The 22,968-nt window shown below is 45.9% G+C and overlaps 2 long non-coding RNA genes across 2 annotated transcripts; both read right to left on the reverse strand.

The window, feature by feature from the left end:
* Window positions 1-664: 664 nt before the first annotated feature.
* Window positions 665-8,421, reverse strand: LOC125098718 (uncharacterized). Its single transcript, XR_007126928.1, has 4 exons — window positions 8,182-8,421; window positions 1,616-2,387; window positions 1,414-1,521; window positions 665-750 (listed from the first exon to the last, which is right to left on the reverse strand). It is a non-coding gene; the product is annotated as an uncharacterized LOC125098718 (long non-coding RNA).
* Window positions 8,422-10,816: 2,395 nt separating this feature from the next.
* Window positions 10,817-22,265, reverse strand: LOC125098719 (uncharacterized). Its single transcript, XR_007126929.1, has 2 exons — window positions 20,647-22,265; window positions 10,817-11,835 (listed from the first exon to the last, which is right to left on the reverse strand). It is a non-coding gene; the product is annotated as an uncharacterized LOC125098719 (long non-coding RNA).
* Between the last annotated feature and the right edge of the window lie 703 nt (window positions 22,266-22,968).

The raw sequence follows: 22,968 nt of genomic DNA on the forward strand, positions 1-22,968 counted from the left end.
TAAATCGGCAAGAACAGGTCATCCAAATATACCATAGGTGGCTTCTAGAACCCAAACATGTGCTTCTTCCATATCGGATGGCAGGGGACCCAAAGTGCAGCAGCTGTCCCTTCACGTTGGAGGGAAATCCCAGCATGCCCCAGATCACCAGACCCCCAGAAATTTCACAGAAATGAGAACCCTTGGCCTTGCACTTTCACAGGGCTTAACCTTCTACCTGCAGACATCCATGTTTCTCAACAAGTTCCCTGAGACACCTGCTACCTCCTACAGTCCAAACGGGGGAACTCAGGGTTATGGCTATTTGCCTTCATCCCCAACCCCATAACCATCCATGAGTTCAAGATAAATAGTGCTTTGTAACACAGGACGCAAGGGCCATGTGACAAGGCATGCTTGAGGAAAACTGGAAGGAAAGGAAAAATGGGAGGGCACCGTGAGCAAGAAGAAAAATCAGCTTCGTGACTTTATAGCTGGAGATTTAAAATATGTAAGCCCCATGTTTATGAGGCCTTTGAGAGGCCTTTTGTTCTGCCCCATTGGCTTGAGTTAATGAGGATAATGAACTTGGAAACTGAAAAGAATGACTGCCTGGGCAGCTCTTCCAGGTTCCTGGAGTTTCTTTTCATGTGGTCTATTTCCTGGTGGCAATAACATTTGTTTATCTTGAAAATGAGAGAAGACACTTTTACGGCCGCATGTCTCCATGGTGCCCGGACACTCGCTCACGAAGCGCTGCACATTCTGTCTCTGCAAGGACCCCGGCGCCGGTGAAAGCAGCAGACGCCAACAGAAGCAACATTCAGTCACTGAAAGGGGAAAGGGACAGATTTATTCCTGTCCCACTTGTCCTCCAGAATGCAAAGGGTAATAATGGTCCCGGGAGAGAAGTTTCTAGTGCACTGAATATTTTGTCTGGGTTTTGAGGTTAGGAGTTTGGGAACATTAGCTCCTGTGACAATGATCCTGGCAGTCAGTGCATCTGCATTTTCAACCTCTAATGTTTCACCTATGACTATCCCTCCCCCGCTTTTTAAAAGATTTTATTTATTTATTTGTCACAGAGAGAGCGAGTGTGAGCACAAGCAGGGAGAGCAGCAGGCAGAGGGAGAAGCAGACTCCTGGCTGAGCAGGGATCCCGATGCGGGGCTCCATCCCAGGACCCTGAGATCATGACCTGAGCCAAAGGCAGATGCTTAACTGACTGAGCCCCCCAAGCGCCCTATGTCCCCCTTCTTGAAATAAGCCAAGTTGTTATGAATGATCAGGTGTTAACCCTTTTCCGATCTCCGCTGTTTGGATCCTCTGAAAAAAGCAAAAAGCAAAAACAAAAACAAAAAACAAAACGTTCTCAATGGAGTATGGGAAACAAAATTTCAAATACAGGCTCCGTGTTGATACGGTTGTACTAACACCACACAACTGTCCATCGCCCTCCATCTCCAGAGAAACACGGAGATCATGATGGGCACCTTCAATCCACGTTTGCCCAGGACAAGTAGCAACCGTCTTGTTCCATTCCTGGGAAGAGTTTTAAAATGAAAGTTTTTGTGACAAGTATATTTTTAGAGATTGTAATAAAAATGAAACAAAATCTGTTAGATTTTCTGCTCACATCTTTTTAAAGAGGGACAGGCTAGAAGGATCCAAGCGCCTTCGGAAGTCCAAAGGGCTCTGGTTTCCAGAATAGTTTACATCTGAGACAATAAAGTTTCTGGGGAACACATAGGAGTACTCAACAGATAAATCTTGAGCAGTACCTAGCAGTGGATAACATTTGTTAGAAGGGAGACAGGCGGCCTTTTTCAAAAAAGAATAAAGGGGAAAATCTCTCCCTTAGGACTAGAAAAGCCAGCAGCACATAGACCTTCCCCATTTTGTGTGGCGACTATAATTCTTCCCAATTTTGTCTTCTTTCTCATGTTGAAAAAGGAGTTAAGGAAGGCCAGGAAGGATAGAAAGGAAAATTGATGTCTTTTCTCTGATTAGTTGGGGGCAATTTGAGAAGAATATTCTCACTACAGAAGAAAACTCACTGGCAGATTGAGGAAGCGGGCGAAGGCAGCTCGTAGCAACGCGACCCCCAGAAAAGCACCCTCGGAGGAGGGCACAGAGCGGAAACACTCTGGCCAAGACTCCGTGAGCTCAGCTGGCTGCGATTAAGTGTGAACATAGGGAAGACCCAGTGTCCATTTGTTTTAAAATCTGTTGAAACGGTTGGAAAATGTTTTATTATGGAAAAGTCTCAAATGCATGTAAAAAGAAGAGAAGAGTGTCTTTCCCAGGTGCCCATCGTGCGGCTTCAACAATCCTCAACCCCATTCCCAGCCGTCACGTGACGAGACTCCCCGGTCTTATGACATCAGTGAATTCTTCAGTGTGCCTCTCTAAAGGATAAAGACCTTTTTAAAAAAATGATTGCATTATCACACCAAATAATTAATCCGAATCTGTATATTATCAGTGCTCAGATCTTAGCATTGGTTCGTTTGAAGCAGGATTTTCACATTAGATCCACACACTGCCACTGGTCTCTTAAAAACGAGCACACTCGTTAGGGAGCGGATTGGGGTGGCTTCTATGAAACACGGTATCCTGGCATCATTACATCCTGTTGCCTGAGCTTGGCTCTCTGCCTGGATTCTTAGGTGAGTGGGTCGGAGGTGACATCGTTCCTGGGCTCCAAGGCTCAGGGAAGGTAGCTAAATAAAGATTTTATTTATTTATTTGAGAGGGAGAGAACATGGGGGTTGGAGAGCAGAGAGGAAGGGAGAAGGACAAGCAGGCTCCATGCTGAGCGTGGAACCCAAAGAGGGCTTTGATCCCAGGACGCGAGCCGAAACTGAGAGCTGGATGCTTAGCCGACTGAGCCATCCAGGCGCCCCTGAACACATTTTTTAAAAGTTCTATTGGATGATGGTTTGGACTCGTAATTCCAAGTCCAGAGTACTTGGCTGAAGCTTGTGGAACTGTGTGCAGGTGAGGAGAGGAGGCCCTAGGCCGGAGGGAAACTCTCCAATTACTGCCTCATGTGACCCTGGAAAAGTCGCATAACCTCCTGGGGTTTGGTCTCCTCCTCCTGGGGTTTGGTCTCCTCATCCTGTGACGGTTCTGGGGAGGACTTCCTGAGTAGCACACGTGCAGAGGCCTGTACCAGCCAGACAGAAGCGTTAGGTGCTGCGATGGGCTCGCCACCTGCCCAGGTGTGCCCTGGCCTCCCTGTTGCCTGCTGCTGGAGGTGCGCCTGCTTACTTTCTGGAAACTTAACTAAGCTCCTGCCTTAGCTCGAAACCTGATCGTCCTCCCCTCTGCCCGTCTCAGCCTCTGGCTGTCTTCATTGCCAACACTCCAAAATCTTGCTTACATCCATTCTCCTCTTCCTTCTCGTGACTTTGTCCGTAACAGCGGCCTCCCAGCCACGTCCCTGCCTCCAGTCTGGCCCTCAGCAGGTGCCTCCCCACACTGCCTCTCCTCCTCGGGGGCCGTTCTCTCCATCAGTGCCCCGGCCCCATCAACACCAGTCACTGCTCTCACCTTCCTGATCTGAAAGTATCTTGTCTGGCTTGTTTTTTCCCCCTTGGAATGAGGAAGCCCAGGCTGCCCGCTGTGCTGTGAGCACAAATGTCCTGTCTCTGATCCAGAAGACCCACATCTTCTGCTGGCATCCATGAGATGTGGCAGGCTAGCAAGTTAGGGAAAAATCCCAGATTCTTTGCAGGTCTGGTGAGTGAGTGGACCCATTCATTCGTTCACATCTGTACTCCTACCTCATACCTGGCACAATTTTAAGTACTTGCATAGAATAAAATGCTCAAGGGGGTGCCCAGGGGCTCAGTCTGTGAAGCATCTACCCTTGGCTCAGGTCATGATCTCACGGTCCTGGGATTGAATCCCATGTCGCGTCGGGCTCCCTGCTCAGTGGGGAGTCTGCTTCTCCCTCTTCCTCTGCCTGCTGCTCCCCCTGCTTGTGCACACTTTCTCTCTCTGTCAAATGAATAAATAAAATCTTAGAAAAAGAATAAAATGCTCAAATATCCCTGATTCATGCTTATACTTTCTTGCAAAGGATGACGAATAATAAACTGTCTAAAGGGTATTTCATAGACAGATGTACCAAGTCTACTATTATATGGCATAATACAATGTAGGCTGTGGTAAGTTCCATGGAAAGACAGATCAGGGAGGGGCTGGGCGGTGTTCGGGTACGGGAGAAGGTTTATCATTCTAAATGGCTATGAAACAGATCTGGTCCAGATTTTTTTGTTTGTTTGATTGGTTAAGGGAGGGAGTTTAGACTATTTTAGGAATAAGGGGAGCCACTGACGGATATAAGTGGGGGAATGAAGACATCTCAGTTGCTGTTTTAAAAGTTGCCTCGGCTGAAGAGCAGGGAATGGGTCATAGCAGGGAAAGCAAGGAAGCAGAGGCTGTCAGGAGACACTGTGCCTGCCCAGGAGAGGGGCCAGATGGAGACGGAGATGGAGAGAAGCACCATATTCTGAAGAAGGGAAGGGACATGAGTATATTTTGTAAGGAGAACTGCCAGGGGTTTGGGATGGATTGGTTGCGGAGTGTGAGAGAGAAGAATCCAAGACGACACCTGGATTTTGGACGTGAACCACTGGGTAAATGGTAATACCACAGACTGAGGGGGAACAAGTCTACCTTGAGACTGACCATGTTGTCTGTGATTTACAGATTTCACATAAATGCATGCCTCTCTACTTACAAGTGAGAGTCAGATTTCATTATAATCTTCCAGGATGTGGACATCTTCCTTCTCCCTGGCATTTCTCTGCACAGGATTCAGTTCTTTTTTTTTTTTTTTTTTAAGATTTTATTTATTTATTTGATAGAGATCACAAGTAGGCAGAGAGGCAGGCAGAGAAAGAGGGGGAAGCAGGCTCCCCACTGAGCAGAGACCCCCCCATGCTGGGCTCGATCCCAGGACCCTGGGATCACGACCTGAGCCAAAGGCAGAGGCTTTAACCCACTGAGCCACTCAGGTGCCCCAGGATCCAGTTCTTAACACACACGAATATGTGCAGATACAGGAGGCAGATCCAAAAATGGGATAATGTCACAGTAATAGAAATACATAATAATAAATATACATAAATATTTAAATAAATATTTAAATAATAAATAAATAATAAATAATATAAATAAATAAATAATAAATATAAATAATAAATATACATATAAATAAATATAAATGTATTATTATACATAATAATAAATAAAAATAAATAAATAATAATAAATAATAAAAATACATAATAATAAATATAAATAATAGAAATATGTAAATCACAACATAAAACTTATATATTATAGTATATATATTATATATAAAATTTTATGAAATGCATAAAATTTTAAATATGGCTTTGAAATCTTATATATATAAGTATATATATACTTATAAGTATATTATATATATACACACAAGTATATATATATATATATATACACACTTATAAAATGGTTACAAAGTGATAAGTTGTAACATAGATCATTCAGCAGATCGGTCTAGGAATATCAAAGTCATTTGTTGATGTCTGGAAATTGCAGGTACAATTTTTGTACCTGCATGTCTGTTAGGCATGACTATCACTAGGTATATGACACTGCCAACAGATCTAAGGTCTGAGCTGTCCCTGGACATGAGGAATGACACTGTTGGGAAAAACTGTGAGAAACTAGAAATGGGCAAGAAGAGAATACTGATTTCTTCAGTCCTTCTGGCTTATATGCACCTTTGTTTTTGAGCTAGTTTGCAGCTCTGTATGTTGTAGAAACTGATAGTAATATAATTGATCTTTGTGCACAGAAATGCAAATGAATATTGTCCTATGGAGATACGATAGACTAGTGCCTTGGGGATATTGACCTGTTTTGCATCAATTTGCACATTTGTTTCAGCATTTTAAATTTATTTTAATTAATTAATTAATTACACTGATTAATTATTTATTTTAAAATTTTCTACATAATGTGTTCTCTGAACTCGCCTTTGAACAGATTATAGCATCTTCATAAGTTAATCAGTTAAATAAAATATTTATACCCATTCATCTAATATTTGTATAAGTTAAGTGGATTTACCATTTAAAAAATTATGGTTAACAGCATCAAATAGTTTCAGAGATTTTTACTAAGGGGATAGTTCTTAGATTATCTATAGTCCCCATAACTAGAGATTTTTTCTTAACATCAATGATATTGATGCTAAATCCTCCCTCAACTTCTATGGAACTAACAACAATCACATTACAATGATTTCTAGTTTCACTTACACTGCCTGAGATTTAAAAAAAAATCAACATCTTGCTATCAGATAAGTCATAAATGTTTCCTTGAAATGTCATTTTAGTTAACTGGATTAATTTATTAATTTTTTCTTCATCCTTAATCCACAAACTCTGGAAACCTCATGGGCCAAATTTTGGGATTTGGTAAGTTGGAATAATTTATGAGTTATTATATTATTATATATTATTATTATGTTATTATAACTCAAAGTTTTCACGCTTCTTCATACTTTGTTCTTAAATGACATATATTCACATGCAATTTCATAAATAGGCTAGTAGTTCTAATCTCGAAATTGATAAAGTTTTCCCAAATTGTTATACATCATTTCCTTGTTCCTATCATGTCTTTTTCTCCCTTTTTGTAGATTCATCTCCCAGTAAGTTCTAACTCTTTAGCATTCACTGCATTCACGTTGGCTTTAAGAGCTGAAACACTTCTTTCTTACAAAGCTAAGGAAAACATTGAGCTCTTTTTACAACATCACTTATTAAAGTCACATATCTAAATGATTTTTTGTTTTCCAGACTGTTTACTTCCTTTTAATCATTTATTGAAGTACCGTATCTAAATGATTTTTTTGTTTTGTTTTGTTTTTGTTTTCCAGACTGTTTACTTCCAATTCGCAATTTATTAAGATTAACCTTCTAGGGGCGCTTGGGTGGCTCAGTGGGTTAAAGCCTCTGCCTTTGGCTCAGGTTATGATCTCAGGGTCCTGGGATTGAATCCCACATGGGGATCTCTGCTCTGCAGGGAGCCTGTTTCCCCTTCTCTCTCTGCCTGCCTCTCTGCCTACTTGTGATCTCTGTCTGTCAAATAAATAAATAAAATCTTAAAAAATAAAAAAAGATTAACCTTTCAGGCTTGCTAGGACCCCCAGCTGGTTCCTGCAGTTCCAGGAGACCCAAATACTCCTCCAGCTTTCATGTGTTCTAGTCCTCCCTTTTCAGACACATTATTTGATTTTTTCTTTATAGTCACTCAATATGTGGTAGAAAATATTTAAAACGATGTACTTTCTGTGAATCTCTCATCATAATGACCCCAAAGAATGAAAAAAAGCCTATTAAACGAGAGTTTCTTCATGTGTTTTTAAGAACGGATTGTAAAAGACATCCGACCAACCCGTTCCAATGCCACTGGGTATCATCGAAAGAGTAAAGCATGAGATGCGTTTTTCAACGTCTGTGGAAAAATATTAGGGCGCCTGGGTGGCTTAGTGGGTTAAGCCACTGCCTTCGGCTCAGGTCATGATCTCCAGGTCCTGGGATCGAGCCCCACATCGGGCTCTCTGCTCGGCAAGGAGCCTGCTTCCTCCTCTCTCTCTGCCTGCCTCTCTGCCTCCTTGTGGTCTCTGTCTGTCAAATAAATAAAATCTTAAAAAAAAAAAAGAAAAATATTATAAAATATTATAAAATATTTTTTATAATATAAAATATTTTTTATATTATAAAAATATTATAAAATAAATAACTTATTTATAGTGCCCTAGAAATGACTCTTCAGCTTGTTAAACTTAACATGAGCTATTTCAGATGTCAAATGAAAAGCATCGGAGGGGGCATGGTTTTACAAAACCCCATTAAAGGGAACCTGGGCGGCTCAGTTGGTGAAGCGTCTGCCTTCAGCTTAGGTCATGATCCCCGGGCCCTGGAATCAAGCCACACACTGGGCTTCCTGGTCTGCAGGGAGTCTGCTTCTCCCTCTACCCCTCCCCTCTGCTTGTGTGCTCTCTCTCAAATAAATAATAAAATCTTTAAAAAATTTTAAGAAACCCAAAATCCCGTTAAAGAGAGTATGAGCAAACGCGCGGAGGCCCACAGTGGCACAGCACTCCACATAAGGATATCTTACGATTTATCTGACCTATTGAAGGATGGCCAGGTTCTTGGAAGTTCTCTGCTGTCAGCAATGCTGCAACAAACATCCGTGTGTTCCCATGCCCTGGGGAGGAGTTTCTCCAGGCTTACACTGTAAGTGGGATTTCAGGGCGAAAGAAATGGGCATTCTTCACTTCACTTGGTATTTTCATCTGCTCCCGAGAGAGATTTGCAGTCCCTCCACAGTGTCTCTGCACTCCTGATTCTCCACATCCTCGGAGACACTCGGCCCCGTCTGGTGTCTTTTTAAGTTTTTTTTTTAAACTTTATTTATTTGACACAGAGAGATGACAAGTAGGCAGAGAGGCAGGCGGGCGGGGGGCGGGGGAAGCAGACTCCCCGCTGGGCAGAGAGCCCGATGCGGGGCTCGATCCCAGGACCCTGAGATCACGACCCGAGCTGAAGGCAGAAGCTTAACCCACTGAGCCACCCAGGCGCCCCTCCCCCGTCCGGTGTCTTGATTTTTACACATCTGGTAGGTCTGGAGTGATACTGCCTCGCTGGTCTTCCTGATTACAGGCACGGTGCCAAGAGTTAGAAAGGGACCCGGCCCCTTCTTAGAGGTCACTGCTGAGTAAAGGGAGGCAGGTCCAGGATAACTTCCAGGGACACCAACCCGTGTTGAGCTCATGGTGTTTTCCTATCCCCAGTACCGAGAGTCCTCTGCAGGGGAAGTGTGTGTGGCACAAAGGATCCAGAAGCCACCCTCCTTTGTGTTCTGGAAAAACCTGAACTCAGTGGGGAGTTAGAGCTGACTGTCCCTGGTTGGGAAGAGTTCCCTGAGACTGGTCAGAGGACTGAGAGCAAGTCCGTTCCTCCTGAAGGCAGCTCAGGCACTGGGTTTCCAGCCTCAGGCAAGGTGCCAGTGTCCAGGAATGGCCAGCAACAGAGTGAGTGGGGACAAGAGGGACTGGGTTGCAGTGCCCTCAGATGACTCTGCCTGGAGCACTGGGCCAGGTTGGAGGAGCAACAGGAGCCCCAAGAATGACACTAACATTCCTGCTACCCTGACAGGATGGAGGATGGAGTCAAATTTGATTGAAGAGAAAGAAGGAGATGGAGTTTTCCGTGCACCTGCATGTGTAGGTAAGTCACATGGTAGACCAGCATTCTCCATGCTTTGTAAATGCGTGCCTCTACAGAGGGACGGAGTGCGCAGGCACCCCATGGGCCCTTGACTCAGTTCCAAGGTGAAGGGAGAATGGAGGGGGGCGTGTCCCTGAAGAGGGAGCAGGAATTGGACCAGAGGGTCAAGTTAAGGAAACTGGGCTGCTATTCGGAGTAATAAGTGAAGGGATATCAAAGAGTTGTTTTCTTTCTCTTATGGAACGTGGCGTGAGTAAATTTGCCTTCATGAAAGATTATCCCACCTGCAATGCAGACAATAGATGAGAGGGCAGGGGACCGGAGTGAGCCAGGGAGACTTGGCAATGATGCAGGTGACAAAACATGGTGGCCTGGACAATGGGAGGTGATCAGGAACAGAACCCCCAGAGGCCTGATGCTGCCCCAGGGGGCAGGGCTGGGAAGTCAGACCACAGGTTCCGGAGGAGGAGGAGCCCGGGGAAGAGCAGGTGGGTGGGTTGGGAGAGGAGAGTTCTATTGGGACACGTTCCTTTCAGGAGCCTTGGACTACGGGGACCTCCCAGCATGTGAGGGGACCCAGTCTGCAGCTCATGAGCAGCACTGGGCACTGACAGTTCAGTTTAAGCCTCACCCGGCTATGGGATAATGAGCAAGTCTTTGGGGGTGATGACGTCATCCAGGGAGAGTGAGAAGGAAGGGGGTCTGGGACAGGTGTGGCTGATTCCATAGGGTTAAGATCTAATCAAGTTACATTTTGCACAGGCTGCCTCTACCTTCTTATTGCCATCCCCAACACCATATGTATAGTCCGTTCCCCCAGCCTTATCCTACAGAGGATTTCACATAAAAATGGGTACTCTAGCCACTAGCACCTCTTTCTGTTTTCATGAACACTGTTGCAAGTCTTAGAAAAACCTAACTGCGAGCTCCAATGGCCACAGGCACGGCTGTTACGAATTCCCAGCTTCCTGTTGTTTCAATCGTGAGACTCTTCTTAGCTCATGGGTAGCTTATAAAGTTCCTAATTAAATGGGAATGGGAAAATACATTTATTATTTATTTATAAGCAAACAGCCTTTGATAATGAAGGCATCTTGATGACATGCACTGACATGATCTTTTCAAATCTCTGCTCACCAGGAATGGCTACAAAGAAGCCAGATGGGATCCACTGTTTTTACAAACACACCAGAACTTATATATTCAAAAGGTGTTTTCCTCTTCAAAGCAGGAGATTTAGTCAAATGATTACACCCTTTGAAAGGACATGATTGAAATTCCTCTGGGGGCAAGACTCTCTCCTATCTTGCCTCAGGGGCTCGTGCATCTCTCTGGAGGAGGATGAGGGGGCTTGGATTTTAGAATCAGCCAAGTCGTCTTTTGGAGCCAAGTTTGGTGAATAAGAGGAAAGACCGAGCCAGGTAGTATCAGATCAGCAAACTCGCATTTATATCCCCTCTCCCACTCGAACCTGCTCCTCTCCAACTCTCACCCACTCGTGAAGAGCGGCACCCTCCCCCAGCCTTAAAACAAACTTCTTGAAAGCATTTATTTATACTTTAAACCTATTTGCACCCAACTCACCCCCCGTCCAGTCAGGGTTTTTTCTCTAACATACTTGCCAGAACTTTCCATCACCTCCCTCTCATGGCATCATCCTAGAGCAGGGGCCACCAACTTCCGGTGAGGTTCTCTGGGCTCCACTCCCCCCATCTCATCCACATCCGGCACACAGCCTTCTTCTTACAAGGCCCGTCCTGCCAGCTCCTGCTTGGCACCCTCTCCCAGCAACCACTGCCATCATGAACAACCAGACACGTTTCCTGGCCACTCCCAGTGCTGTTCTGTCAGCCCCGGGACCCTCTTCTCCCATTCTCTGTGTGCCTGGCTCCCACACACTGATGTTAGCTTCCTGGGCTGTCGTCACGAAGGACCACAAACCGGGTGGTTCAAAACAAGAGAAGTGTCTCTCACAATCCGGGCGACCAGAAGTCCAAAACCAAGGTGTTGGCCGGCCGCATTCCCTCTGAACCCTGTAGGGACGGATCCTTGTTTGCTTCTTCTGGTTTTTGGTGTTGCCAGCAACGCTTGGTATTCCTGGGCCGGCAGACACATCGCTCCAGCCCCTGCCTGTGTCTTCAGAGGCGTTTTCCTCTACGTTTGTCTCTCTTCTTCTAAGGACACCAGTCATGTCGGATGAAGGGCCCGCCCTAGTCCACGATCACCTCATCTTAACCAACTCCATCTTCAATGACCCCATTTCCAAATAAGGTCACGCTCACAGGTACTGGGGGTTAGGACTCTGGCATATCTTTGGAGGGAGTGGGGACATAATGCAACCCCTAACAGCGGCCTTTAGGTTTCAGGTAGACCCCCCACTCCTCCAAAATGATTGAGCCAACCAGGGTGAGCTGTTCGTCTTCAGCCCAGCCCTTGACTGGTGTCCTTGGCTGAGCTTCCCTCATCTTCGATGAACTTGTATATTCTATTGACTTGTCCTGGTGTCTGTCTCTCACTCAAGTGCTGGATCCATGTGCCCACGTTCCTCCAGAGCCTGGGAAAGTACAGACACAGAGTAGATGGTCCAGAAACTTTTATTAATCGAACTTCAAACTGAGTTGCGGGCTGGAGGAAGTAGCAGCAGCACAGGATGGGAAGACATAAAGTCCCAAGACTAACCTACATCCATCTCCCATCCCCTTCACTGATTTTAAAGCTTTTATTTCATGTAATTCATATCCAGCAGCCCAGCAAGAGAGGCCAGGCAAGTCTAAATATCCCTATTTTATAGGAAAAAGCACCCAAACCATGCTTATACTGAAAGGAAAGACCATGGCTAATACAGGACCACGGATTGTTAGAGCTGGAGGGAATCTCATCAGACATCAGGCCTGATCTCATTTTACGCAGGAGAAAACGGGCTGGAGAGGTGGCATGGTTCACTGACTGCATCTTAGCTGCCTCCTAGGAGAGCCAAAATTAGATTCCGAGTGCTTCAGTTTCTAATCAAATTCCAAGAGAATAATTCCAAGCATGTTGAAGAATGACAGGATCACCCCTGTAAATTAGTGTGTGACCTCCCCATGACGACACAGTCGGACCAGACTCACTGGGAATCTATGGCGCCAGACTGCCTGGGTGGGAATCCAGACCCCACCCCTTTGGGGTTTGGTAAACTTGAGGGACCTCATAAATTGATTAAGGCATCTGTGATTAATGAGATGTCTATCCGGGTTGAACCTACTTTTTAAAAGAGAATGTCTGGAAAACTTTAGCCCCCAGGCACAAAACCTCTGGTGCTGGTGCCTCACATAACACCTGACACAAAGTCAGCACTCAATAAATAATGGACCCCAGGCGTAGTTGACCTTGAACGCAGGGGGAGGTTCTAGAGCGAGAGGGATCGTCCCCAAATTCCTCAGTTCATCCTACAGATGTAGATTGTGTAGATGTACACATCTACAATGAGATGTGACGCCTTACCTATTCCCCACACGCATAACATTTTCGTAGCCCTGACGACTTGTTTTGGGGGAAATCTGGCAAAATTATAATGATAGGGTAATAAGCTCCATTATTTCAGGGAGTTAGAGTGGATCATTCCAAGGAAGGCACTGGTCCATACGTTGCTGTGACCAAAACCCTGTAAAACCCATGAAAGATTTCAGCAAAGCTGAAAATACCCCCCACTTTTGTCTACAACCTAGGATACTATATCTATATATATATGTATATATATCTATATCTATATACTATATATGCATTTTATTTTTATTTACTTATTTATTTTTTTTACCAAAACAAAACAAATAAAACTATTTTTTTTACCAAAACAGAACAAAACTTTTTTTTTTTTGCATTTTAAATTATTGTATGTTAAGAAAATATCTTGAGGAAGAACCATTAAAATAATCCAGAGAATAAGAGGCTGATGTCGGGGTTAGAATAAGAAGGTTGGGATCTTTTTTGCCTAGAAAGAGGAGAGCTGCAGGGAAAAAGAGAATAATTTCTTAATGGATTTTCTGTTCCTTAGACAAATGTATCAAATGCCTACTTGGTCCAGGCACGTCTAGGTGCTGGAATTTACCAACACGCAAGACAGACCAAGCCCTGTCCTTGTGAGGTCACTGGAAATTAATATAAATTTGTTTTTCCAAATTTTGGCAAACTGGTTAAAAGACGATCTTATGGACAAGCAGAAGAACCCACGCACAATGCCCAGGACTCAAGCGGTGCCTGATGGATAACTGGTGATTTTATCTAACAAAAGAAGCGCTGATGTTCTTAACATCCTTATTCTATGTGACACCAGAAAAAGTAGGCAAAGGACAGCAGGCAATTCAGAAAGAAGAGATAGAAATGACCAATTGAATGAAATGCAAATTAGAAGAGATGCAAAATTAAATGCAAATTAAAACCCAGCAGTGCAGACTTGCTCACAAGCTTTAAGAGATGGTAGCTACTCAGGGAGAAAGGCTAAGAGATTCTAATAAACCCACATGAGGAAGGTAACGATGGATGAATAGGAACCGGACACTGGGGGGGATACACCTGAGAAATAGTTTGTCGCGAGAGGGTCCTTGCATATGAGCTCATTTAGTTCATTCTGAGATTTCTTTTTTTTTTTTTTTAAAGATTTTATTTATTTATTTGTCAGAGAGAGAGAGGGAGAGAGAGCAAGCACAAGCAGACAGAATGGCAGGCAGAGGCAGAGGGAGAAGCAGGCTTGACGAGCAAGGAGCCCGATGTGGGACTCGATCCCAGGACGATGGGATCATGACCTGAGCTGAAGGCAGCTGCTTAACCAACTGAGCCACCCAGGCATCCCCACTCTGAGATTTCTGCTCCTCCGGCTCCCAAGCCCATTCCTTGGGACCAAGGACCACTGTGGGGAGGCGGAAAAATGCTGAGCTGAATTTTTGGCACGCCGCCCAGCCTGGCTTTCTTATGTAACAATCCCCTGAGCGAGTTAGTATGAGAACTTTTGAAATAAAAGCTAAGAGTGGCCAAAACAAATATGTAGCCAGATTAAAACCAACTTGGCCAACGTTTCTCTAACATTCCTGCTTTATAAACATAGAAAACAGTAATAAAATAGAAGGCTATGTTTTTGCCACGAATCAGGTTTGTGATCATGGTGCCCATGTCTGTTCCATTGTCTCCACTATCAAAAGCTCGAGCATTCCTCAGAGTCCACTGAGAGCTTTCGAAACACGAACCAAAACAAAACAACAAAACAAAACAATAGTCTGGGATGGAGAAAGGCATGTTCCCTGCTCACTGTGTGGGTGTTGCCAAAGTTTTCTCTTTCATAACTGCTGTTGGATCTTTCAAGCAAACACCTAGAACTCTGCCCTCTCCGGAAACTAGGTATTTCTGGACTAGGTGATGTGCTTGATTAGCACGCCGTGTCTTTATTCCCAGAAGAAAGGGAATGGGACAGAACACTCTGTCAAATAAACAATTGCCCAAGGTCTTGGGCAAGAGAAATTGGGACAGGAAGCAGACAGTGGACTCTTTGCCCCAGGTAACTGCCTGATAAGGTAAACACGCCGTGTACAATGAGTTCCTGTCCTCCTGTGATAAATATTTATATGCTGAGCCCTGTGTTTGAAAGCACTAAACCATGGCTCAGTCTGAACGTTGACCTTTGGATGCAAAACACAGGGCTAATTTTACAGGTGATGTAATTAATTTTTGTGGCTCCAAGCCGTAGTGGGAACAAGAGAAATTGTTGTTTTGGTGATTGTTGAAGAAGGCTTCAGCCGGTGTGCACGCCTCTCGGGGAATGGTGTTGACTCCCAGTCTGGAGCTCTACTTAGTCACACCTGGAATTCAAGGCTTTTCGGAAGATTGCGATGTGGGAGTTTATCATCAAACAAGTTCAGGTTCTCAGGATGTGAGAAGTGATGAACTTGACCCTGTGTTTAGGCACGGCCTTGTATTATTTCCTGGAGCACGCCGAGAACTTTGTTTTTAACGTATGCGTGCAGACCCCACAGATGTATTTCACATTCACATTAATAAAATGTACAGGCGAACCACTCTCTCATGGGGAGCTGAATTAACCCCATCCCCCCAAAAAGTGAAAGGCCAATGACAGTGAAGAAAGATATTTGCCACAAAACAGCACAGTCTTACTAGGTGGTAGAAGCTGGAAACCAGGGTCTATCCTCATTACTTCCCTCTCTCTCACCCCCGTGTTTGTGTCTCTAAAGACCTGTGTCACCCCTGAAAGATCTCAAATCCACATACGGCTCCTGTCACACTTTGCCGGTTCCTTAACTTCTCCGGCTTATTCTCTGCACAGGTGCTCCCGGGCACTAACTCACCAAGACCAAGCTCAAGGTCGTTCCCCCACAGTGGGCCCTTCTGGGCTTCTGTTTCTCATTAAATAGCCCAGTTCTCGGGTGCCTGGGTGGCTCAGTGGGTTAAAGCCTCTGCCTTCGGCTCAGGTCATGGTCCCACGGTCCTGGGATCGAGGCCCGCATCGGGTTCTCTCTCAGCAGGGGGCCTGCTTCCTCCTCTCTCTCTGACTGCCTCTCTGCCTACTTGTGATCTCTCTCTCTGTCAAATAAATTAAAAAAAAATAGCCCAGTTCTCATTAAATAACCCTCTCCAGTTCTACTCGAGGGACCTGAGACTATTTCTTGGGTCCCCCCACCCCCTCCCCTGACCCACCCTTTGCCGCCTGGTGGAGTGTCCTGGAACGCCTTGGAGCCGTCCACCCACACCACGGCGTGTTCACGGCCTCCAGCCTTTCTCAGGACACCTTCGCCTCCCACGTGGACCACAGAAATGACCTCCCATGACCTCTGGGGTCCACTCAGCAGCCACTCATTGTCCCCGGAGAAGCCAGAGAGACCTTTCCCAATCACAGATGTGATGGGACCACTTCCTGACTGAAAACCATTTTTGACTTCCCTCCCCCTGAGGACGAAGATGGAGATCCCCATTCCACTTTCAGGGGCCATTACCGTCCTGCCACCCTCCAGGTGGCTACTCAGAGCTCTAACCACAACAGCGCCCAACACAGAGCCCAGTTAGCTCTCCACGCTTTCCCCCTTTAGTTCACTTCCAAAACCTCATCAGCCTTGAGATGACCTTATTCACTTGCCTGCACGTTGTGTCTGTGGGACAGATGAACGGGTGAAAGAGTCAAGGAATCTTCTAGAAAACGGGTGGTGAACTCATCCAAGAAAATGGCAGAGTTTACAGAGCCATGAGCTACGCGCCCAGGCCTTGGACAGCCGTCTTATTCAAGGCTGTGGACAAAGAATCCAGAAAGGAGTCTGCTGGCCGACTGTCTGACCGCCTCACCTTAATCTGGAACTCTAGTCTCTGTGCCCACCCCCCACTTCCCCTCATTTGTCATCCTTCGCCTTCCAGCTGGAAGCACATTCCCTTCCGGGTCTGGACGCACCCAGCTCCTTGGGGCCCCAGGGCCTTGCACGTGGGCGAACATCCCTCCAGCCCCTGCCCCTCCCACCACAGGGGCTCATTTCCTGCTCTCTCCTCCTTCAGACTGTAGCTCAGGTGTCACTTCATGAGAAGAACCTTCCTGAGCCCTGGGCTAGATCAGATCCCCTCACAGCACACAGGTCCTTGCCTTTACATGGCTTATCCCATTTCATAATCACATATTCAGGTAATTCTGCCACTAGGGCCTCTCGTACCGCCCCACGAAGGCAGAGACTGTGGGGTTTTCCTCGCCCTGCCATGCAGGCCAACCTCTGACATAGCAGCTTGTCTAAAGTCTATTGAGTAGCAAAAGAAGTGTTGATACTCTTACATCCTTTATATATGTGATCCTAAAACTCTAAGAGAACAGGTGGACAACAGATTTAGCAGACAATTCGAAAAGGAGAGATACAGGGAGGGCCTGGGTGGCTCAGTCAGTTGAGCATCTGACCCTTGGTTTTGGCTCAGGTCATGGTCTTGGGGTTGTGAGATCAAGCCCTGTGCTGGGCATGGAGCCTGCTTAAGATTCTCTCTCTCCCACTCCCTCTATCCCTCTCCCCACTTTAAAAAAAAAAAGGGAGAGATACAAACAGTTAATCAATCTTATTAGCAATAAAAGAAATGCAAGTTAAAACATAACAAAATATCATCTCAATATGATAATTTGCAAACTCCTTAAAAAGGAGTTGTAATGTCTACAGGTTTGATGCAACCTCTATAAAAATACTAACGATCTTTTGTGCAGAAATAGAAAATCCATCCTAAAATTCATATGGAATTGCAAGGGACTCCAAGCAGCTGGAAGAAAGTTGGAAAAGAACAGACAGGAAGTCTCACACTTTTTGATTTCAGAACTTCCTGAAAAGCTACAGTAATCGAAACAAGTGTGGTGCTGCCACAAAGACAAGACTTCTAGACCAGAGGAATAATCTAGACCAGGAGAATAAAATAGATACCCCAGAAAGAAATCCTCGCATAACTGGTCAACAGTTTGATTTTCAACAAAGGTGCCAAGACCATTCCATGGGGGGAAAGGACAGTCTTTTTAACAAAGGGTGTTGGAGGGGCACCTGGGCGGCCCCGTTGATTAAGCACCCAACTCTTGATTTTGGCTGAGGTCATGATCTCAGGGTCATGAGATCAAGCCCCGCATTGGGCTCCACACTCAGTGTAGAGCCTCCTTAGGATTCTCTCTCTCCCTCTTCCCTCTGCTCCTCCCCTACTTGGGCTTTCTCTCTGTCTCTCAAAAAATGAAACAAACAGACAAACAAAAAACCGTGCTGGAAAAACTAGATGTCCACATGCAAAAGAACGAAGCTGAACTCTTCCTAACATGCTATGAAACGTTAACTCAACATGGATCAAAGACCTAAACACAAAAGCTAAAACTATAAATCTCTTAGAAGAAGAACAGGAGAAAAGCTTCACAACGGTGGGTTTTGCAACGATTTCTTGGATACGATACTAAAAGCCTAGATAACAAAAGAAAAATAGAAAAAAATTGGACTTCACCAAAATGAAGAACTTTGATGTGTCAAAGGACACTATCAACAGAATGGCAGGCGAGATCTGCCAATCGTACATCTGATAAAGAACTGATATCCAGGATATATACAGAACTCTTGAGACTCAAGAATAAAAAAACCCAAACTACCCAATTCAGCAAGGTCAAGGACTTGAATAGGCATTTCTGCCCAGAAAGATAATCAAGTGGCCAAGAAGAGCATGAAAAGATGCTCAACGTCACTAATCACTGGGGAAAAGCAAATCAAAACCACAGTGAGATACTACTTCATACTTGACTTCCACTTCACGCTGCTTCCCTACTTTAGGATGGTTCATAAAAATAATGCAAAAATATGGAGAAACTAGAACCCTCGTGCTTGGCTGGTGGGGATGGAAAATAGCGCAGCTGCTGTGGAAAACAGGATGGTAGTTCTTCCAAAAAATTGAAAATAGAATTACCATAGTATCCAGGGATTTCCCCTCTGCATGAAGAAGAATGGAATGGAATTAAAGTCAGGGATACAAAGAGATCTTTGTACACCAAGTTCATCGCAGTGCGTTCACAGTAGTGGAAACAATCTAGTGTCCATCCGCACGTGAATGAGCAAAGAAAACATGGTGTGTCCATTCAACGGATGCTAAGAATTCAGTTGTGTCCCCTCAAAAGTCTTATGTTGAAACCCTAACCCCAAATGGGATGGCATTTGGAGGCAGGGCCTTTGGGAGGTGATTAGGTTTAGATGAGGTCATGAGGGTGAGGCCCCGTGATGGGATCAGTGCCCTGGTAAGACCAGACTCCAGACCACTTCTCTCCCTCTCTCTGTCCCCACCACAGAGGGCATAGACTTGGAATGTGGCCTCTAGAAGCCAGAAGGGCATTCTCACTCGAAGTCAACCATGCTGCCATCTTGATTTTGGACTTGTAACTTCCAGAACTGTGAGAAAATGCATTCCTGTCGTTTGTCTCCCAGTCTCGGGTGTCTCGTTAAGGCAGCCTGAGCTAAGACAATGGACTGTCATTCTGCTTCACAAAGGAAGAAAATTCTGATACACGCTTCAACAAGGACAAACCGCAAGGACCCTCTGCCGGTGAGGTGAGTCAGTCACAGAAGGACATCTGCTGCGTGATTGGGCCTACATGCGAGATCTTGAGCAGCCAAAGTCAGAGAAAGGTGAAGAAGGAGGCTGGCAGAGGGGGGTGGGGAGGGAGGACAGGGAGTCAGTGTTTCGTGGCAACAGAGTTTCAGTGTTGCCAGATACCAAAAGCTCTGGGGACAGACGGTGGTGATGGGTGCGCCACGGCGTGAGTGTGCTTGACGACACACTTAGAACCAGTAAACGTTTTTTGTGTCTAATTTACCACAGTTTAAATTTTTTTAGTTATTTTTTCCCACAATTAAAAAAAAAAAAAAGAATATTCTTTCAAAAGGTCATAGTAGCTCACACTACATAATAGTGTTCACGTGCTGTATTTGTTTCAATGACTGGTTCTCAGAACTGCCCTAGAAGATGAGGAATGTTCTTCCCATTCGTCCCACTGGGAAACTGAGGCACTGGCCTTGGGGTCGGCAACCGGCAGCGCCTGGGCAGGATCCAGCCTGCAGACTGGATGTGCAGGTCGGGTTCTGTGAGCGCAGACTCGCCCCTGCACGCCCGCCCCACCGTCTTGGCTGCGCTCACGATACACCCTGAGACTCGAGTGGTTGCCGCAGAGACCACGCAGCCCCCAGAGCCCAGAATACCGGCCTCCAGCTCAGGATAGCTTCACCCACCATTTGCAGGGCCCAGTGCAAAACGAAAATTCGAGTCCCCTTGTTTATAAAGTGTGGAGACTTTCAAAGCAGAGGCAGCAGAACATTGCACCAAATGCAGGCCCTTCAAAGCTGAAGGTGACTGCCCAGTACGGTGCCCACGAAGGCTGTCCTCATCCAGCCGCTGCAGAAAACGCCGACCAGCGCCTGTACTAGAAAATCTGGGAAGCGACCCCCACGGTCACGTGGGATGAGGGGCAGAATTAGAGCTGGGAGTGAAGCAAGGTTCCAGGATCTGTGCTCCTGACTGCTCTCCTGCTCTTAGGGGTTCACGCCAGAGAGCCGGTGCCCTCAAGGAGACCCCGAGTTTGAGCACAAGGTGTCCACAGAGCCCGAAGACCACCTGGACGAGGCAGGTCCACCCGGTTCCCACGAATCCATGCCCTGCCCTCCCCTCCGCCACGCCCGCGGCTGACTCACCTGGATACCTGTGCGCGGCCTCCTCCCTGGTCCCCTGGTCGCCTCCCCTCCGGCCCTCTCCCCTCCACCACCCATTCTGCTCAGCTGTCACTTCACCCCTTAGCACCTCCTGTGGCCTCCTGTACAGTATCTTGTCCCACTGCCTCCCGGCTCTGTCCCAAATGAACCTCGCTCCCTGGCTTCAGCCGCTTGGCCTGGCTTCTCCTTCCAGCACGGGTCTAGGCTCTCTGGGTCTCATGGCTGTGCCCGTGTCGTCCAGGTCTCAGCTCAAATGTCCTCTCCTCAGGGGGTCTTCCCAAGCCCACGCCCCCTCAGTCCCTGTCACAGCAGCTAGTACCACTTGCTTACCTCCCATCTCCCTGCTTTCCCGCAAGCCGGCAGGTCCAGGGCCCACGCCTGGCACACAGCAGGTGCTCAGTAAATGCTAGTTGGCTGAGTAAATGAGGTGTCAGAGTGATCTTCTACCTGGGAGATTTCATCATCTGAAAGTCCACCTGGATGTGTCAGATCCCCAGGGGCCTGAGGCAATGACTGAGGCAAGTCCCTTGGTCCTCCTGAGCCGTGGTTTCCTCTTCCGTGAAATCAAAAGTTGGCCTTAGAGGGCGCGTGAGGCTCTTTCCCAGTTCTGAAATCTGACAACTGTGTCAGGATGTCACTACCCGCTGCCGACCCCTCTGTTCCCACTTCCCTCTCTTCCCACCGGGGAGGAAGAGAAAAGGCCGAATTTACCGAGTCCAGGGAAAGAGACGAAGCTTCCCACCCTACAAAGAAAAGATGCTGGTTGTGTTCTGCCTTTGGCATTCATGTTGGAATGCTGTAGCTTTTTAATGGTTTGGAACATCAAGTACAGCCTTGACTTCTTCCCAGAGTCCTAACGGGGCCTCTGTGCCTAAGGCAGAAGGTAACAAATGCACGGACACTTGAGGCTGATGTTGAAGTCACTTTATAGTCCTGCTCGTGCCGAACGCTGAAGAATGGACGTACAAAGTTTCCTTTCAGTGTCTTCAGTCTAGACTCCGAATGTCTGAAAGTCTGAGCATAATCATTAACTTTTATTAGGGATGTATCGGGCTTTACTGCAGAAATAATGTAATTATTTGCCAGCTCCCCATCAGCTCTCACTTGTAGAGGCAGGAGGACCTATGTGGAGAGCAGCTAGATTTTGGACAGAGATTTTCCTCGGGCACTTTCCAGTTATTACACCCAGGGAAAGGCCATAAAATTGATATCCGGCACCAAATCACTTTTACAGCTGGAAACAACCAAAGCTACTGTATTTTCATTCTAGGACTACAACTCAATCATGGAACTTCTCAGCATCCCACTTGCAACCCATATTTATATTTTATATTTTATTATTTTATTTTATTTTAGCATTATTTTTTTGGTGGCAATGACAGCCACCCCACCAGAGTCAGGATTTTCTTTCATCTACCTTCAGTGGTAGAGAAGTGCTTTTGTGCACTTTGAGTCATAGGACCCTCCCCTTCCTGACTCCCATTATCAGACCCCCTGTAACATCAAGATCCTTTTTCTTGCTCCACTATCCCAATGTGTGTGTGATGTGTCTCAACTTTTCCAAAGAGCTAACCGAGCTTGGGAATCTGTGTCCGCGAAGACCCCAGTGAGTGGCTCACTCCTGCTGCAGACGGAATAGCCACAGGATGAATACAGGGTCACTGAAAATTTTTCTTTTTGGAAAATGGAAACTTTCATTTTTCCCAGCTTTATTGAGCTAGAACTTGCATGTCCTACAGTCCGCCTACTTCAAGGGCACAACGCTGTGGCTTTTCGTGTATTCACAGACTCATGCAATCATCACCACGATCAATTTTAGAACATTTTCCTCACCCCAAAGAGAAACCCGCACGAATTAACCATAATGCCTGCCAGCCCTCCCTTCCTGCCAGCCCCCCGCAACCACGAATCTGCCTTTTGTCTCCATGGATTTACTTATGTTGCACATTTCATATAAATGGAGTCCTACAATATGTGGTGCTTTGTGTCTGGCTTCTTTCATTTTGCATACTCTTTTTAAAGGTGCATCCCTGTTGGGGCAGGTACCAGCACTGCGTTCCTTTTATTGCCAAATAATAGTCCATGGTGGGGACATGCCACTTTATCCATTTATGGATTGATGCGTTACGGAATTTTAGGCTGGAAGGGACATGGTAGGTCCTCCAGTGCAACCCTCAATTTTACAAAGGAGAAAGGAAGCACAAAGAGGGGAGGTGACTTACCCAAAGTGACACAGCCAGACTGGGAAACCTGACACCAGAGCTTTGGTTTCGTAAATCATGAAATATTTCATGCATACGGAAAAGTACAGGAAAATAATGTAGTGAATTTTCGGTTCACAGCCATCACCCATTTCCCTTTTGGGTTCCCTTTTATTTAATTACTTGTAGGAGTCCTTTGTAAATCCTAAATGTGGATCATTTGCTGTTTATCAACTGTACCTACCTTTTCCCGGTCTGTGATTTGTATTG

The sequence above is a fragment of the Lutra lutra genome, chromosome 4 (assembly GCF_902655055.1).
Source record: "Lutra lutra chromosome 4, mLutLut1.2, whole genome shotgun sequence".
NCBI classification, from domain to species: domain Eukaryota; kingdom Metazoa; phylum Chordata; class Mammalia; order Carnivora; family Mustelidae; genus Lutra; species Lutra lutra.